Genomic DNA, 12,929 nt, shown 5'->3' on the forward strand with positions numbered 1-12,929 from the left:
TCTGTAATGTATATTGTGATGCACAATAAAATAGTACCATATTGGTTATCAGCTGATAATAGATATTTTGCCTTTTTATTTTTTTGAGATCTGTTGATATTGTATAGTCTACATGTTGGCCGAAATGGAATATTTCATTGAGCATGCTAGTTTAAAGTTAATTCTTTAAAAACGCTAATTTGGTAATACTATTAAATTTAATCTTTACCTAATCTGAAAACGAACATCCATTTTTCATACTGTATATTATAAATGTACAGTATGATGCCTAAATTCACTTGTGGTGTTTAAAATGTTTTATTTGAATGCTTTTTAAAAAAAATTGAATTAAAGCAAATGTTACAGAATTAAATATCAGCCATGGTAATTTATCATGATAAAATGATTAACGGTATCTACCAAAATTTAATATCAGTGATACCTAATTAACACGGAACCGAAGCAGCATCAGAGTCGCCTTTGACGCTATGCCTTAAATTTGTTGAAGACGTCATAAATCTGTAACTTCTGTCTGCATTTAGATGTTAAAATTCAACAGAGGTGCTTTTTGCTCACGAGTTATTAATGCTTTATGCTTTTCCAGCCTCATATGAGTGTGCCTGTGCCATAAATCTTCTGTAAGTATGGCTTTTGAGACTCTATTCAATTTAATGTCTGAGAAATTATCCGCACCCCCTCATAAGCCCATCACGTATTCAATGCCATAGCAACTACTACGACTACTTCCTGCATTCTTACACACATATACTCTCTCTCTCACTCTGTCTCTCCTCACGATTCGCTCTCATTCTCTCATCCTTTTCCCTCCCTCCACAGTTTTGCTCTCCCTCTCTCTCTCTCTCTCCCTCTATTTCTCTGAGCGATTCTCTCTCCTCACTAGTGTTGAACCAGTTGTTTCATGCTGCACTGCTGTGTTTACTCAGTCCTGCGAGCCTCTGATGGCAGATTCAAGGTAAGGTGATGTTTTAATAGATATTCAAGTGCATGATGGACAAGAGAGTAAAGCGTATTTCATGGTGATGTGTTTCACACTAACGGACAGCAGTCAGCGTGTGGGTTTGAACAGGACCTGACTAAACTGTTGCTGTACATCGTACGATTTGTATTTGAATCTGTTTTCTTAGCTGTTTTTGGGAGCCATACATAATCGCCATGAGTTGCATCAGGGTCCCTAAATTAATTTAGAGTTTTAAACTCTTTAAAAACATTTAAAAAAAAAAAAAAAGTCCTGAAATGCAACCATGTGATATTAAAACATACTCCGCTATCTAAATTAATAGCTTGTGTTTTGCTTGTGTGTGTGTGTGTATGTGTTGCGTTAGTGACTCATTCCCTTAGTGTATGCCATTGTTTGTGGCAGCCAGAAGGACATTTTCAGCACGATGGCTCAATTTTTAGACATAAATAATGTATGTGGATGATGCACACGAGTCATTCTGCACGGGCTGTGTGGGATTTGGTAAACAGAGAGTGATCTTAAATCATAAAGAGCCTTGTGTATTGATAAAATGAAAGGGATTGTCAGCATCATAAATGTAGTGTTAACATCATTCATACACAGTTTAAATGTATGCACAGTCACATTTCCTTGTGGTTGTAGCAGGAAACGAAATATGATCTTGGGTTTAACATGTCTACACATTCTGCTGAACAACTGTGGCTATTACTGCAACCTGTAGCTTGAGCTGCTGCTGAGTGTAATTTTAGTTTGATTACTTAGATGCATGTACATTAGAGTGGTAAATGGACCATATGTTCCTTTCCTCTTCAGTGCAACAGTGTCACAATGCACAGTTCACTTTTACGCCTTAATTAGGTCTTTTGTGGGTTCTGCCGTGCACATCAGCCTCTCTCTCTATTGTTCTCCTTTCTGTCCTTATCCTTGCATTATTGGGATACTCATCTGATGATTTCTCCATCACTCATTTTCTCACTTGCTCAAAAAGTCTCTTTCGCTGTCAACATCCTACACCACCCCCCCCATACCCCCCCCCCCCCCCCCCCCCCCCATAGGGCGATAATTCATCTCATCTCATCTCATCTCGTCTCGTCTCGTCTCGTCTCATCTCGTCTTGTCTCATCTCATCTCATCTCATCTCTTAGTCTCTTGCTCTTGTCTCATTTGTTTCCTTTTTCATCTCTTATTGCCTCATCTTTTCTGTTCTCAACCTATCTAATCTCCTCTCTTTTCTTTTCTTCTGACTTGTTTTATTCGGTCTCATCCAGTCTCTTCTCTTCTCTTCTCACCTGTTGCTTGGTTTTCTCAACTTTTGTTTTGTTTAGCATCTCATCTGGTCTCTTGTCTTGCCTCATCTCATCTTATCTTGTCTAAGTTTCTTTTCCTTTCTTTTTTGTCTCTGTTTTGTTTTGGTCTCTGCCTCATTTGTGCTTGCATCATCTTATGCCATTTCTTCTTTACTTAACATCTCATTTTTCATCTCATTTTGCTTGTTTTGTTTTGTTTTCATTTGGTCTCTACTCCTTTTGCCTCTCATTTTGTCTCATTTCTTTTCTTCTAAGCACTACTTTTTGTCTCATCCTATTTTCTTGTCTTTTCTCTTCTTGTCCCATCTCTTATCTCTTGATTTCTGCTTGCCTAGTTTCTTCCTTCTCATTTCATCTCTTCTTTTTGATCTTCTGTTCTCTTTTCTTGGATCTCTTTGCATCTCATCTTATCAATTCTTTCTGGTCTCATCTCTTTCCCTGTCTCATCTCTTTTTTTCCTCTCATCTTTCTTATTTATTCTTGTTTTGTTACATTTCATTTTGTCTCGTTTCATCTCTTCTCAGGGAAAGAAATGTGTAAAAAGGAAAGAGAAAGGAACATCAAACAAGTGATCAAGATTGTCTATTGACAACATGAGCGAGGCTCATAAACCACATGCCATAGAGCTGTGCTGTCCACCCCTCTCTGTAAGCTCAAAAAGATACGGTAGTGGATGAAGAGCTAGAAGCACTGCAGAAACCAGCATTTGTTTCTGTGTGTGTGTGTGTGTGCACACACATGTGGATGTGTTTGATGTGCCGACTGGGTGGGTGTAAACGGATTGCAGGCTGTGAGTGGGTGTAGTAGCTGAGCTCTTTGTCACGGCTATCGAAATCCTCTCGCACATCACGGAAACGGGTGAGAGAGTGGCATTCATCACTCATGAGTGGATCAGGGACAGAGTCGAGCATGGGTAGTCAAAATGTGAGATGGCCTTGTGAGAGAGAGAAGGTACAGTAAGACAGGCTGAAGAGAGGAACATACCAAAAAAAGAGGATTTGGAGAGCAGAATATTAAGTAGAAACACACCGGAAGGTTTTGTGTAGAGGTGAAGGGAAAAAATAATGAGGTGGAATAAAAGCAAAGCAGAATCTGTCGTCCTAATTTCACGTTTTGGTGGCTCGATTCCAGAGACAGATAAGGGGAAGCCCAGACAGTAGATCTAATGAGCCAGATCGTGTGAGTGCTTGTCTGTGAGTGATACGACCCCCTCTCTACCCACTAAACTAATGAGAGAGCATGCCGTTCATTTAGCGGCAGCACTGGAAAACAGAACCATCACTCCGTCTTGGCTCAGGGGTGCTGGAGCCCACAAAACGCCGTCTTCAGTCCATTAGGTAGAGCACAATCATGCCAAGCGCCTCACTTCAACTGTTCAGTACAACTGCAACCTATGCATTACACTCCAGTGACTGCAGAATGCAAGTCTAGCGTCTTTGGTGTAATGGTTAAAGATCTAGGCTGGATCACCATCCTTGTTGCACCTGTGTTTTGATGTATAAAGTTTAAAGTTAAAGCCTGTTCACACCAAGAACCATGACTATATAGATAACTGTATCGATAACTAGTGTCCACACCAGGGGACGATAATGTTCTGTTTATCATATGCATGCACTGCAGTTATGTTGTCCACCACCTTAAAGTCAGGTGGATTCTGATTGCTGTCAATGTTTTAGCATTCTGAAAGTGAACGTGAAGAAGGTTATGGGTTCAAAAACTGTTAAAAATGTGTACTTTAAATGCAATGTAAGTTGCTAAGGTTAAAATAGTATTTTAAATGTATGACTGTTAATGTTGCAGTTGTGGTGTGGAATTCTATTCTCATAGAATTTAAATTATCATTAAAACTTTATAGTTAGTTAGCATCCTTGGTGTGAACGAACTGTTAGGCCTGGTGTTCCAGGAGCGCTGCAACAAGTTTTCAGACTGAATGCAAAACTGCTTCACAACTTGACACAATTACAGCCAACCAGTAGATATTTGTAGTGAGAAGCAGGGTGTTAGACCAATGCGATATCAGAGTGGGCGGCAGCAACCAAGGGATTGACGAAATGTTCTGACTGCTTGGCTGGTTAGGATAAAAAGTCATAGTAAAACATTCTTAGCCTATCAACCTGTCATTTATAAGGGTAGTTAATGGTTAAGGTTAAGATTAGAGGTAGATGTGGAATTATGTTTAAACAAATTTTGTTCCAGGAACAACAGGAGACAAAATCTCCTTAGCAATATCATGGTCACCAAGGGTTGAGTTTTCATGCTTTAGGTCCCACTTAAGTAGGAATTGGTTTTCTGTAGCATTCTAATCAACAACAACAAAAAAATAATATTAAGTTTTATGGGTAGGGTTGGGGATAAGGATAGTTTTAGGGGTTTGATTGGTTAATAATATGAAATGATGTTCAGAAAGGATGTTCATTATTTAAACTACCATTTAAAAGTTTGCGGTCAGTTAGACTTTTTAAAAGAAATAAAAAATGTATTCAGCAAGGACACATTAAATTGATCAAAAGTGGCAGTAGAGACTTTAACATTGTTACAAAGTAAATGTGCCTTTTGAAGAGACTTTCAAAACCATAAAATATCTTGCTGACTTGTGTAGGTACTTGGGTAAATCATATTGTGTGATTTCCGGTTCCTACTGTTGGTTTGACTCAAAAATATGTGCATTAATCATTTCTTTGGATAACAATGCCTTCGAAATGACTGCTTATGTCCTTGCCTTCTGGTCAAATTTTGCATCATTGTATTTCTATTTGAGTTTTACATTTACTCTTAATGGACTGCGGTGAATTGCACGTAGATGCCTCAGGAAGTTCAAAGGGCATTTGAATTGATTCGGGAAGCAAGTGATTTCCAAATCAGATAAATGTGTAAGAGAAGGGCCTTTTCACTTCCTGCCTCACACTTTTCACTGTTTTTCAATGTCTCTCTTTCATCACTCATTCACAACATGTACGCCCTTCACTCTTCTTTATCAGAGAAGAAATACTGCTGTGTCTCAAGAGAGGAAAAGGTAAACTGTCTAATGGAGTGGTCAGTGTTCAGTATATGGCTAGTTGATGCAGTATCTACACTGTAAAAAGATTTTTTGTAGTAGTCTTTCTATTTCGCATTTAATTCAGTGCCGTTTCTTAGTAATTATTTGTGAAATTTACTAGCAATTTTTGAGCTAAGATGGTTTCTACACCCATATTTGTCATTGTGGATGTTTTTTTTTTAAATTTTAGAAATGTTTATTTCCCTTATTTGTATATTAAGTTCACATTTCCATAATCTAGCGCTCACTTAAAGTTATATTTAAAATCACTACTTTAAAACTGTTAAAACTTTAAAACTGTGAAATGTAATCTTTAGCAAATTCCAAAATTAATGTATGTGAACATTTTTTTCAACATTTGATTTTAGCTTTATGTCTTTAATTTAGACAAAATAATGTAAAATAATGTTAATATCTAAATGACTGATCTATTTCATTTACTTTCATGCACAAACTCTGTGTTACATAAAGGTGTCAATAACAAGAGACAGTCGAGGATTCAGTAGATCAGGCATCAGGCTATTTGGACCCATGCTGAGTCATCGCTTTATGAGCTTCTGACTTCACGCCGTGGGGACCGGCCTTGAGTTTGTCGACTGTTGACAGCCTGCATTCTGTCTGCCATGACGCTACAGCTGTTAGCTGGGGTCCGATGCACTTAGATAGATCATTTCTGTCATATTTGTGTGTGAGTGCGGCTGACTGTATGTGTATGTGTGTGTGTGTGTGTGTGTGTGTGTGTGTGTGTGTGTGTGAACAAATCCTTTTTTAATCAATGCCTGTGACCCGCCATGAAACATCTCACCCTTTCCATTCGTTGAATCACAAAGCCAGTGAGGGAAATTCAAGTGATACTTGTCTGATTACCACATACAGTATATTGATGTTCTGCCATGGCCAGCATTAATCATTATTGAAGTGGATGTTAATGCATGGGTGTGGGAAAATAATTTAGGATGTAGGATTTACTTTAAATACTTTAAACTATTTTCACTCAGAACTTGCTACATTTGACAAATAATTACAAAGAAATGACAAGTAACACATTGAATTAAACATGACATTTTGAATTAGAAAGGAATTTCACACAGGCAGGAGTGATATTGGGCTAAATATTAGATGTTCATAGTTAAACTTGTGTGAACTTTGACAGGGAATGGCATCATGAAATCCACTAAAAATCACCCTGGGACCAATTGGTTAGAAGTCATTACATAAATGGCTCTGTACTTCCTGTGCGGGTACTTTGCTGGAAATAATGAGTAGCTGGTGTGACCTAAAAAGCAACACACAGACATTTTTATAAAGTAAAGAGAGAGGTGAAGTGGAGAAGGGTGGGCGGTAAGGGGTGGGAAACAGGTAGGAGGAGGCATTAGTTTTCCTCCCTCTTGTCCCTTACTATTCCCCCTGGTGGCCTCCCTTAAAAGAACAGAAAGAGATGAGAATTCTTGTCACTGACAAAAGAAGAGAAAGAAAGTGCGTGGTCAGCATGTACAGGAGAAAAAGAAGTGTGTCATTTGGTGGCTTTGGATGGTAGGATACTTTTTTTTTTGTTTCCCTCTGGCCTCAAATTCTGATATAAAAATGTGTTTCAGTATAGTTGATCTCAGTGCATTTGAGTTTATTTAAGGTATAGAATGAGAAGGGTTTTTGTTCTGCTAATAGAAAACCCTGCATATAATCCTTCAGATATGTATGATTTTTCTTGCTTTTTTAGGAAGATGGCAAATTGTACATGGCCACATTTTCCTTTTCATAATACATTTCATAGATTTCAATTTAGATATTTTTTTTTTAGATATTTTGGCAGAGTACAGCATCAGGCAAGGCAAAATTGTCCATATAGTATAAGATTATGTGTTTTAGATTTTTCCTTAAATTTTCTTTTAATAGGTCTTTTAAAGTGTCTTTCAGCCTTTATAAAAGGTGAAAAACAATGATTGACCTTAAGACTGACGTTTTCTTTACAAGGGCAAAAATGAAAAAGAAATTGAAAATCATTTCAGTTGCTGTCAGGCTTATTTTGTGTGCATTGTTCTTATTTTTATACAGTAGGCATGTACATAAAAATGCACATAAGCTACTATTAAAATACCATTTAAAATACAAAAAATACAGTAGAAACAGCAATATTGTGAAATATTTACAATTTTTAAGTTTTTTTTAATTTTAATATATTTTTTTTAAATGTAAAATGTAATTATATTATTATAAAATGTTATTTATTCCAGTGATGGCAAAGCTGAAGCTGAAGCTTTAACAATCCAATTATTATTATTTGTAATATTTTTTTGACCAATCGAAATGTACGTTTTGTGCTTCAGCTCAGGTACAGTATGAGATATTCACAACATCTTCAATAAATGAACTCTGCAAAATATATAGAATCTGAGGGAATAATCTGTAGGCTTGGAGCTGTTGACAGAAATTTCCTTATGAGGAAAAGGAAACAAAAAAGTAAATGGCAGATGGAAAGAAGGAGATGATTATATGTGACCAAATGTAATTCAAGAAAGAGAATGAGTGCTCCATGTCATTCAAGAACTCTGTGGAGTATCTTAAATGAACAGAAACACTTCTTTACGTGCTAATGCAGCTGCAGTCCATCATGAACATGCAGACTGTTGTGGTTTTAATGATGGTGCACCTTGTGGCTGCGTGGATGGCCGGTGATGATGTTCTGATAGTGACGGGGAGTGACGAAGCTTGCCATATCTGACAATACACACTGATTAGATGAATGCGTCACAACTGGGACCATGGCGGTACCGGGTTTATATCTAACATCTTTACTTGCATCAGCATCACTGGCTGCACTGAGCTTAATATGAATTTCATTGTAGAGAGCATGTTTCGATGAGACAGATAATCAAAACACAATCAAATAAAAAATCTTTCAGAACTGGTTTCTTTTTGCCTTCTGCTGTCAGAGTCACTTGCTTGGTTTATTAATATACACATTTAGTAACTTTAGCTACGGGTTGATAGATAGAGAATATAATTTAAGGGACTGTGAACTGGTTCCTAGAGAAAATTAATAAGTCAACTCCTCTTTGCATTCTAATGTATCCATTTGTGTGTGCTGCAGGTTAAAGGTGAATGATTGACGTTTGACCCTCTGACTGGAATAGAACATCGCAGTTTCATCACTGGGCTGTAAATGTTCACACATTCAAATGGGCAAAATGTTTGAAATGTCCTACGTATATGCAAACGGTCCTCTGAAACTCCTCAGGGATATGCTGATGTAGTTCTGAAGTGTAAAAAGTGTAAAAATACAAACTTTTTGTCTGTGGTGCTGGCAAAATATCAGTGTGTGCGTTTGGCTCATCACTCATTTAGCTGAAATAATAAACCTCATTCTGTTCTCCACATCAGGCTAATAACAATAATTAGGCCTCAGTAGAATTAGAAAAAAACTCAAGAAATTAGTACAGAGAAACAAATTGAACAGAAGTAGACTCATTCTTTTAAGATCATAGACAGACCATTTCATCAGATCTGCATGCACAATAAATATTTCGTACTCTGCAAAACTGGATTTGAATGAGTACTAATATGTAGAGTTTTTTTTTTTTCATTTTATTATATTTAATATTTATGTCATTTTAAATTTAGTTAAAATATTAGTCTGTTTTTTTACACAAAGCTGTCATATAATGTCAGAAGACTTGGGATATAGCGAACAAGTCTTACAAACCACTCCTGTTATAATTATGCGGTGCTTTTTTTGTAATGTTTTGTGCTTGATAATCCTAATAAGCATTACACAGATTTGAATAAATTGATGACAGTTGAATTGTTTATGACCAATTGATTATTAAAAACATTTTATTATTAGAGCCTTAAAAATACTTTTTTTATATAGGATGACTGTATGATAATTTATTCCATTTTTGAGAGTTTATGGCTTATTAATTATAAATAATGGCAGCATTCCCATTTGTCTGGAATATGTTATGTATTTTCGGCTTGAAAATCAGTTTCAAGTGTTTACGTGGTGTGCATCTAATTGACTCAAAGGGTGCAGCAATGATTTTGGTCTTTTTTTATTTATTAATTTTTCTTTCTCTTTCTTTTTCCCTCCTGCTCTGCAGGATTGACAAGTCCGGCATTGCTGCCCTGAGATCCCGGTGAGTCTGTTTGTGTGTTTGTGTGTGTGTGTGTGTGTGTGTGTTGAAAAGACTTGATCCATCTAAATCTCTGTCGTAATGACACACCTAAATATTCAATCAATACATCAGCCATTGATTCAGCAATCATTTCACTCTCCGTGCCCATTCTCATCCGACTTTGTGGGAGTTCTTTAGTGTGAGATCTCCACACATGCCTGTTCTGTATGACTGTCTCAACCTTCAAGTGTCTATCATTCTGTCTGGCCGGGATGAAAGAGAGGTGAGCGGAGGAGTGGAGGCAATAATCGTGAGCTCAGTATAGACAGAAATGGATTGACATCAAAGTTCCCCGCTGTGGATTAGCACAGGTGGTCTCTGTGTGTGTGAGAAGGACAACATGCTGACATTTATACACGTTCAGATTTTGCCATGTTACATTTCTTCTTGTGTCTCTGTGTGTGTTTTTCTGTCATGAATAACAATCCCTGTTGTGCCTGCTTACTATTTATATTGGTCTCCATGGAAATGAGTTTACAAAGCGAGGACCATCTAAAATGTGTGTGTGTGTGAAAAAGAACAGGTCGGTGTGTCTGGGTTGGTTGTCTGTGTGAGGCTTTGCTTTGCGGGGCAGAATCTAACCAGCGATCCCCCTCCCCCACATCGCATCTGCGACTACAAAGTGAATGGCCGGCACTCTCCACCTGAAGGATGGCCACATTAGAGAAACGCATAATCAGGCCCCGTGTGTGTGCCTGTTTATGCAGGTGCTTTTGTTTATGTAATAAAGCTTAGTGTTATGTGACTATGGTTTGGAAATGGAAGGACGGAGAGGGAGAGACAGAAATATAGAGACTGAGAGAGAGAGAGAACAGTGTATTTTGGGTGCACCTCTCACCGTGTAAGATGCCTCGCAAAATCTGGTGAGTTTTTCTGGGTTTTGCTTCTGGTTTTCCACAGGTTTCTGCTGAGTTTTGAATATTTTGTGTTGCATTTGCATTTTTTTTAGTGTTTGTGCAATTCAGAGTATTTTGATTCAAGAGGGTCTGCTTTTATAATATTTCAGATAGATAGACATTTAATTAATCAAAAGTGACAGTAAAGACATTTATAACATTAAAAAGGTTTCTATTTTAAATAAATGCTGCTCTTTTGAACAAAGAAGAAATTAATCAAAGAATACTGAATAAATGTATCACTGTTTCCACAAAAATATTAGGTAGGACAACGGTTTTAAACATTGATAATAAGAAATGTTTCTTGAGCATCATTAGTAATAGCTGCTAAAAAAATATCTTTGCATCACAGGATAAAATTGAAAATATAATAAAATAGAATTTTTATTTTTTGATTGCAATAATATTTCACTATATTACGTTTTTTTTTTTTTTGAAGTTCTGATCAAATAAATGAAGCCTTGCTGAGCATAAGAGACTTCTTTCAAGAACATTACAAATATTTTACAAATCCTAAACAATCGAAAACAAGAAACAATAATAAAGTTAAATACAATGCAATTTTAAAGATATTATAAATAATTTTATCTTTCCTTTAGGATAGTATATTTCCATTTTCAATGCTGTTTTTATCAGCTTGATTGTCCATTTTTTCTTTTTTAGATGCACAGGGAGGAAATGGTTTAAAAAACATGTTTAAACCATAAATGCCGAGTTTAACAGGGAATTAAGTTGCATTAGATTACTGTCTAAATACAAGACTGGAGGTAAAACATCTGACTCCTAAATGAGGCACTGCCTGAAGACCTGTTTTCAGCTGTCACAAACAATCACATCCCCACTACCGTGATTTAATTAGCTTCCTCCATAACGATCTAATATTGAGCTCAACAGCCTGTTCTACAGGGGTACTGTGAATGGCTGACAGCAGTGATATTAAGTGACTCTGAAAGACTGTTGTCCTTTATCTATAAACTAATTTGGTTGTGGGTCAGCAACCTGCCCCTGAAACCTATAGACTTGATATGAGCTGTTTAGACTGAAAAGACCTCTGGGAGCGTTCAGACTGAGTCATTACTGTGCTTCTATCATGGGGGTATGGGAGTAAGCTGCTGTTCGGGCTGATCTGAGATCGGTATGACTGCTCAGTACAGTGTCTTTTGGGATGGAACGGTGTCTCCTGCCACATCTGCAGCTGTCTCAATTATGCCTTTAGTCCTACAGGAGGCAATTAGACGCATAGACCCACAATTACCCATTACTAGACTGAGAGCAACAACACACACAACTGCAGATGGTATGGAGATGAGTTTGGTCTCGTATGAAAATGTTAAATGTCAAGGAGCATAAATTTCTTTCTGCTCTGACCTTCTGCTATTTTTTTCTTTGCATATTTAATCCAACATATTAATTAGTGCATCCATCAATCATTTATTAATGGATATGTACCAAAAACTCACTTGTTTCCCCCAAAACTCTGTAAAGATTCTATACACTTTGAATCTATTTATTCACAAAAATAGCCTGATTTTGTGCCTAATAGCCAACTTTGACCTTTTTGTAGGGATTTATGAGAACAGGGTAAATTTACTTTGCATACACTTGCATAATTTCTTTCAAATTGGTTACACTTAGCTCTGACACTTGTTTGGCACTAGAGGGGAGTAGAGATTCAGGTATTATGCAGTCTCTTTTTTTTAGTAATTGTCCTCCAGAGGGCAATGTTCTTGAACGTTTCTGCTTTCAGGAAAACAGTGTTTATATATTTGTATACTTTTTCTCAAAGTGACTTGCAGTTTGCAAGGTATGCATTTTATCAGTATGTGTGTTCCCTGGGAAATGAACCCATGCCATGATCTTTGCGTTGTTAGAACTGTGCATATATAATAAATAAAGTTATTATTATTACTATTATATAGTTTCAAATGATTTAAGTATGCAAAATAAATTGCTTCAGTTTGAATAGCGGTTTGCAGCCCATTTTGGTTCTTTTATTATTATTAATATTATTATTATTAATAATACTTAGTTTTAATAAAATCTAATTGTTTTTGCTAATATTGAAAATATTAAAAGGTTATTATTATTACTATTGTCATTTTTAATGATTTAAACACAAAATAAATTTATGCAGTTTGAATAGCTGTTTGCAACCAATTTAGTTTCCATTTTTCTTTTCTTTTTTCTTTTGTTTGTTTTTTATGCACTTTTGTAATGCGATAAAAAAAAGACTTGAATCTAGTCATTGGGAATTAATTAGATTGTGAAAAGTGGGTGTTATCATGCCTAAACGAAATGTGAGTTTGCTAAAACAGAGCTGACATAAGTGACATCAGTTGAAAAAGGAAAGCTGTTTTAGAGCAAACTATTTTTTATTTTTTATTTTTTGTTTAGATGAATTGTTCACAATTAGACTAAGAATGTACATACTGTATGTGTAAATATTGTCAGTTTTGACTTTGTTGAATTAATTTTTAGTTAAATATTTGGTTATTTGCAATCATAACAGTGTCGTCTCATTGTCTTTATTTTTTAATGGGTGTCTTTGTGAAAGAGGGT

General features: G+C 36.3%; 1 protein-coding gene across 4 annotated transcripts in view; it reads left to right on the top strand.

The window, feature by feature from the left end:
• The first annotated feature begins 790 nt into the window (after nt 1–790).
• Nucleotides 791–12,929, top strand: part of LOC109103180 (rap1 GTPase-activating protein 2-like) — a 56,657-nt gene continuing 44,518 nt past the window's right edge. For 2 of the 4 annotated variants that reach the window (XM_042771312.1, XM_042771313.1), the window contains exons 1-2: nt 6,757–6,835; nt 9,400–9,435. The gene's annotated coding sequence lies outside the window, so the exon portion shown is untranslated. Of the gene's footprint in view, nt 953–6,756; nt 6,836–9,399; nt 9,436–10,104; nt 10,338–12,929 lie in introns of those variants that run through there. The other 2 variants (XM_042771311.1, XM_042771315.1) reach the window with 2 other exon arrangements.

Source organism: Cyprinus carpio, chromosome A15, assembly GCF_018340385.1.
Source record: "Cyprinus carpio isolate SPL01 chromosome A15, ASM1834038v1, whole genome shotgun sequence".
Classification (NCBI taxonomy): Eukaryota; Metazoa; Chordata; class Actinopteri; order Cypriniformes; family Cyprinidae; genus Cyprinus; species Cyprinus carpio.